The 6,936-nt window shown below is 42.9% G+C and overlaps 1 pseudogene across 1 annotated transcript; it reads left to right on the top strand.

The window, feature by feature from the left end:
* Positions 1 to 218: 218 nt before the first annotated feature.
* LOC309662115 (recombining binding protein suppressor of hairless pseudogene) lies at positions 219 to 5,398 on the top strand (annotated as a pseudogene). The gene has a single exon. The product of its transcript is annotated as a recombining binding protein suppressor of hairless pseudogene (transcript).
* Positions 5,399 to 6,936: the final 1,538 nt, after the last annotated feature.

The raw sequence follows: 6,936 nt of genomic DNA, 5'->3' as shown, positions 1-6,936 counted from the left end.
ATACCTCACAACTCGAGGCTTCTCAACACACTGTCTACTAAGAAAGTCCCTTTATGAATAAGCAAGATCCCCAAAATCACTATAGACATGGCTATATTCCAGCAAAGCTGGAGAGATGGATTCCAGAGTAGGTAATTCAGGAAGAGCCATTTGCTTCTAGTTAATTAAATCACTTATTTACATTAATCACCAGCACTACGGGAGCTACTTACTAAAATATTTACTGAGTCAAGGCATAACATTTATGGAGCCCTTTTTATGTGCAAGGCACTGTGCTAAGTGATTCGCTGGCCCTTAATTCTTTACAATAAACCCTGAGAGAAAATGCTAGTGTCATTCACATTTTATAGATGAGGAAACTGAGGATCAGAGAGGTTAAGAGAGTGTTCAAGTTCATGCAGCCAGCAAGGGGCACATTTGGGCTCAGCTCTGGCTGACTCGAAAGTCCACATGGGTGGAAGATGGCACCTGCTGTGACAGGTCATTGAAATTATGAAACTGTCATTCAAATGGAAGCATTATAGTTCTTCAGAACCATTATGATCTCAAAGGAAAGGAGAATGATACAGATAAACTGGCTGAGGTGTTTTGAGGTGCATCAAAGTGTTCCAGCCTGCGGCTTACCTTAACATGTTCTTGAAATACCATGGCATGGATTAAAAGAAAATTTGGTGAGCGGCTTCCACCTAAATGATTTACTAGGGAAGCTATGTGAAATTATTTAAAAGAGCAAGGGGATCAAGCAGTACTTATTCTTCATGCAAAAGCTGCACAGAAGTCATATGGAAATGAAAAAAAGTTTTTTTGCCCTCCCCCTTGTGTGTATCTTATGGGCAGTGGATGGAAGGAAAAGAAGAACAAATGGAATGCGATGGTTGTTCTGAACAAGAGTCTCAACCCTGTGCATTTATTAGAATAGGAAATAGTGACCAAGAAATGCAGCAGCTAAACTGGGAAGGAAAGAACTATTGCACGGCCAAAACATTGTGTATATCTGATTCAGACAAGAGAAAGCACTTCATGCTCTCTGTAAAGATGTTCTATGGCAATAATGATGACATTGGTGTGTTCCTCAGCAAGTGGATAAAAGTCATCTCCAAACCTTCCAAAAAGAAGCAGTCATTGAAAAATGCTGACTTATGCATTGCCTCAGGAACAAAGGTGGCTCTGTTTAATCGACTTCGATCCCAGACAGTTAGTACCAGATGCTTGCATGTAGAGGGAAGTAATTTCCATGCCAGTTCTCAGCAGTGGGGAGCATTTCACATTCATCTCTTGGATGATGATGAATCAGAAGGAGACGAATTCACAGTCCGCAATGGATACATCCATTATGGACAAACAGTCACACTTGTGTGTTCAGTTGCTGGCATGGCACTCCCAAGATTGATAATTAGGAAAGTTGATAAGCAGACCGCATTACTGGATGCAGATGATCCTGTGTCACAGCTCCATAAATGTGCATTTTACCTTAAGGATACAGAAAGAATGTACTTGTGCCTTTCTCAAGAAAGAATAATTCGGTTTCAGGCCACTCCATGCCCAAAAGAACCAAATAAAGAGATGATAAATGATGGCGCTTCCTGGACAATCATTAGTACGGATAAGGCAGAGTATACATTTTACGAGGGGATGGGCCCTGTCCTTGCCCCAGTCACACCGGTGCCTGTTGTAGAAAGTCTTCAGTTGAATGGCAGTGGGGATGTAGCAATCTTGAACTTACAGGACAGCATTTCACTCCAAATTTACAAGTGTGGTTTGGCGATGTAGAAGCTGAAACTATGTACAGATGTGGAGAGAGTATGCTCTGTGTTGTCCCAGACATTTCTGCATTCTGAGAAGGTTGGAGATGGGTCCGGCAGCCAGTGCAGGTTCCAGTAACTTTGGTCCGTAATGATGGAATCATTTATTCCACCAGCCTTACCTTTACCTACACCCCAGAACTGGGACCACGGCCACATTGCAGTGCGGCGGGAGCAGTCCTTCGAGCCAACTCCAGCCAAGTGCCCCCTAATGAGTCAAACACAAACAGCAAGGGGAGTTACACAAATGTCAGCACAAATTCAACCAATGTCACGTCATCTACAGCAACAGTTGTGTCCTAACTACCATCTTTTTGCTAGGACTTACACTGACATGAGTGCGGCAAAATGTTGACCAAAAAAGAAAGAAAAAGATGAACAATCTTTTGTGGTTTCTTGGGAAAACTTTTCATACCCAGTGATACTATTCAAAAACCCCATTACCTGCAAGTGCTGATTTGAAGTGCAGAAGCCACAGTAAATCAAATGAAAAAACCCATCAAAATGCACAAACTTTTGGGAAAAAAAAAAAGTCCACATGCCCGTGATCATGGCCTTGCCTCCTGAGCTGGTGGTTTACATAATGGAGGGAAAAAGAAGAAGTAGAGCTTGTTCTCTTATTTATTTGCTTATCTCTCTTTGCCTTTGGAATTTTTCCTATTCAGGCAAGAGCTAGATGCTCTGGACACACAGAGGACACCCAAAGTTGACCGAAGCCTCATCAGACTCATTGGAAGAGCTTTGAATTTCCTTCAGGGAAAACGTTACATCTTCTCTGTTTATATCCTGCTCCAGCCTTCCCTTAAAAGGTTGAGTTTCACAACTCTTGAGCTACTTGTAGGCTTGGAGTGAGACCGGTGTAGAATCCCTTCCTGTCCTCTCCTTGTTCTTCTCAACAGACTGGGGTCAACTCCCACTCATTTCCCTGCCGAGTGGCTCCTGGGTGGGCCTTGTTGAGAAAGAGACACTCTGGCTTTGGAGCAGCAGTTTCTGTCACCAGGGCCAGTGTGCTTCCCCGTGGAGGCTGCAGGGCTGGGTGTCCTGGTGTGGCTTCTCAGACAGATACTTCTTCTCCACTCCAGGCCAGCCCGCCCCAAGAAAAGCTTTCCTGAATTGAGTTGAAAGGCACAGAAGGTTGTCGCCTACGAAAATCATGCCAACCCAACACATGTACACCTAGCTACCTGCCTCTAGGTGTCGGAGAGGGTTCATCTTTTAGCTGAAGTTGTAAGGGTCAGGTTCTTTTTAACTGAATGTAAGATGAGGAAGTGCTTTGTAGCTTGGAACTTAAGGTTGTGCACAGGGAAATCAGTAGTAAGTATTGCTCGCCGATCAGGATGAGGATGTTAGACGGAGGACTTTTGCTTTCAGGGTTCAGTCCTTGTTGGAAAATGTATGTCAGCTCCACTCAGCATACTCTTCCTGGACCAGACAATGAACCACACCAGGAACCCTGTTTGGTGCTAGCTCACAGCAGCTACCAACTCCCCTGAGCTTCTCGTTGCCTGTCTATAAAGCTGGCTACTGGGTGGGAGGTATTTCCCACTACCATGGTGGTGGTGAGGGGGTAACCAATGGAAGAATTTGGGATAAAGGATAAAGGATTTTATCCTGACAAGGATAAAATGTGGTTATTGTTGGCTAAAGCAAATTCATTTCTTTGGTCCAAACTGATGGACACTTTCAAGATGATCACTTCCTTTAGGTTGTTATACTTAGGAGTGACACTTAGAAGTCTGGGCTTATTAGCATATCTTTGGCATCTCTTGTTGCTTGCCTGAAAAAACACCCCAGGAGCAAAGATATAAGGCCAAGTCTACTTTGCACACAAAGAAACAAAGCAAAAAAATCAAAACCAACAGGAACCTGTTCCTGAGCCAGACGCACACTGAATATTACTGTTATTTTTTATGGTAAAAATTAGAGCCAAACTGTTTCCTCCCATCACCCCGACACAAAGAAGCTTAAAGAAGCTCAGGTAGATATTCTAAAATGATTCTAAAATGATATGCTAAAACCTAGATTCCAAAATAGTCTCTGAACTGGAGCTAAACCAAAGTGATATTTCATTCTGAATTGACTGATACTAGGAAGTTGGCCATTCTATTTACAAGAGTAGGTTTCATTTGTTTGTTTTCAATTTGAGGAAAAATTTCCACACAGGGAAATGTACAAATCTGAAGTGTACAATTTGGTGGGTTTCGGCAAATGTATTATAAAAATATGTGTATCTTATATGCCAATCAAAGTAGCTTCAAACTTACAGAAAGTTTCCTCATGTCCTTCTGGTCGGTCCCCATCCTAGAGATTACTAACCACTGTTCTCTCTTCTAACACCATAGATTAATTTTGTCTGTTCTTGGCCTTTCTTATGAGCAGAATCATATAGTACATGTTCAAGCGTAATGTATTTGAGATCCAATCATGTTGTTGTGCATTATCAGCAGTTATTCTTTTTCACTGCTGAATAGTATTCTCTTATGTGAATGTACTACAGTTTGCTTATCCATTCTCCTCACAGAGTTTACTTCTACAAGTCATGTAGAGGCCGTAATAAATAAGTAACCAATTTATTCACTGGGCAAGTGTTTTCCAGATCTTTCTCTATGCCAGGCACTGTTGGAAATGCTGGGAGGCTTTAATCAACAAAATGAAGCTCCTGCCCTCATAGGACTTTTATTCTAGTGGGGAGACAAACAATATATAAGCAAAGAAATGAATAAGATAGTCGTGAGAAATGCTATGAACGTAGTAAATCTGAGTGATGGCATGAAAGTGGCATGTAAGGATACTGGGTCTTCTTTAGATTGTGTGGCTGGGAAAGGCCCCTCTGAGGTGACTTGGCTGACATTGGGGTGATACAAAGGTCACCAGGTGAAGACTCAGAAAGTTTTTGGGCCAAGGGAACAACAGGTGGAAAGGTCATAAGGTGGGACTGAAAGGGACACATTGGTGTTGAAGAAACAAGAATGAGCCAGTGTGACTGGAGTGAAGTGAGCAAGGGTGGAGGTGGTGAGAGATGGCCAGAGAGGAGGAGGAGGTTAGAAGCAGGAGTTGTGGAAAAGGAGTTTGGGTTTTATTCTAGGAGTGATGGAAGGTCATTGGAAGGTTGAAACAGGAAGTCACACTGTCTCATTTACATTAAAAAAAAAAGCCATTCTGTCCAGGGGGGAGGGGGGTAGAATCAGTGAGATCAGTTAGGAGGCTTTTGGAGGGAATGTGTGAGATGATGGTGGTTAGGGTGGTATCATCAGAGATGGGTAGAGGGGCACTGATGTATCAGGTGGGGAGAGGGGATGGGGCTGTGACAGAAAGAGAGGAACCAAAGATGACTCCTAGGTCTCTGGTCTGGGCAGCACCATCTTCTGAGATAGGTAAGATACAGGTGGTGGTGATGGGACTGTTGAGAGAGAAAGGATCCAGAGCTGTGTTTTGGCTGTGGCGGTTTAGGATGCCTGTTAGACCTCTTCAACTGGAGATGTCCAGTGGACAGCTGGATATACATAATCTGGTGCTTAGTTGAGAGACAAAGGCTGGAGACAAAAATATGAAAGCCCTCAAAATATGAGATATATATATATATATATATATATATATATATATATATATATATATATATATATATATTTTTTTTTTTACCAGCATTGGCATCCCAAGAGGGGCATTTAATCTTTTTAAAATTAATTAATTAATTAATTAATGTTTGGCTGCATTGGGTCTTCGTTGCTGCACACAGGCTTTCTCTAGTTGCGGCGAATGGGGGCTACTCTTCCTTGCGGTGCGTGGGCTGCTCATTGCGGTGGCTTCTCTTGTCATGAAGCATGGGCTCTAGGCTCATGGGCTTCAGTAGTTGTGGCACGTGGGCTCAGTAGTTGTGGCACGCAGGCTCTAGAGCGCAGGCTCACTAGTTGTGGCGCACGGGCTTCGTTGCTCCGCGGCATGTGGGATCTTCCCAGACCAGGGCTCAAACCCGTGTCCCCTGTATTGGCAGGCGTATTCTTTACCCACTGTGCCACCAGGGAAGTCCCATATGATGTATATTTAGGGCTAGGGGACTAGATGAGATCGCCTAGAGAGAACAAAGTGTTAACGACTGGGTCCTAGAGAAGAACCAGAGGAGGAAACTGAGCAAATGATACATGTGGTCCTGTTATTATTATCGTCTCTATGGATCTTTAAAATTCTCTAGGGACTTTGACATGCGTTTAGTGATTTGGGCTTCGTGACAATCCTGAGAAAAACTCAGTAGAACCTTTGTTGCAAATTGGCCTAAGCCAATTTGGTCATTCACGGATATTAGGCTCTTTTTGGTTTATCTTGGAACCCTTAGGAGTTAGAGGTAAGTGAGGGTTAGATACTGAGAGGGAGTAAGGAAGTAAGTATCAGAACAAAAGTTACTACAAGGATAGATATTTATTTGCCTATAGGCTCAGAGGAGGCCTACAGAATAGTCTTAGAGCAGTTCTGCAAGCTCTGTGAAGCCCTAGCCCTCCATCCCTTTTGGTGCTCACAAAACACCTCCATAGGAGTTCTCTTGAACAGACCACAACACTCTGTGCCAGGGGTGGGCACCCGATGTTTTAGGGATCAAGCTTCTGGTGCCATCCTTGAGGGTTAAGGGTGAAGATCAAGTAAGCACAGGAAGCGTTTCAAATATTTTATCTTGAATATTACTTTATATATTGAATATCACTAATGTTATCAATAGAGCCCATTTGGTGTATCCTTTCTTTATGCTGATTAACAAATCACTAAGTACCCCCAATAGAAACTCTTGTCTGACATTCATTATGTGGATCAGCGGAGCCAAATAATGTGTTGTCACGAGCGGACAGGAAATGAGAGGAAGTGCTGATGGTCCTGTCCTCTGGGCTGGGGTATTTGCGTTGTGGTGATAGCTTACCAGGCCTGGGGTGCGCCTACCTAATCAAGGTGACTGAATGCACCTCCCTCATTCATATCACACTGGCGTTGCTGAAGTATTTCAGAGTAAATTATTAATACTATAATAAGATTTGTACGATTAAAAATCAATCTCAGATAATAGAGTCAAACTTGGAATAGTAATAATAATAAAACAGATACTAATCACTGAACCCTTATTCTGCACAAGGTGCTGAGCTAAGTTCTTTGC

The sequence above is a fragment of the Balaenoptera physalus genome, assembly GCF_965194825.1.
Source record: "Balaenoptera physalus genome assembly, chromosome: 5".
NCBI classification, from domain to species: domain Eukaryota; kingdom Metazoa; phylum Chordata; class Mammalia; order Artiodactyla; family Balaenopteridae; genus Balaenoptera; species Balaenoptera physalus.
Note: the sequence above shows the minus strand (reverse complement) of the source record. Positions and strands in the feature narration are given on the sequence as shown.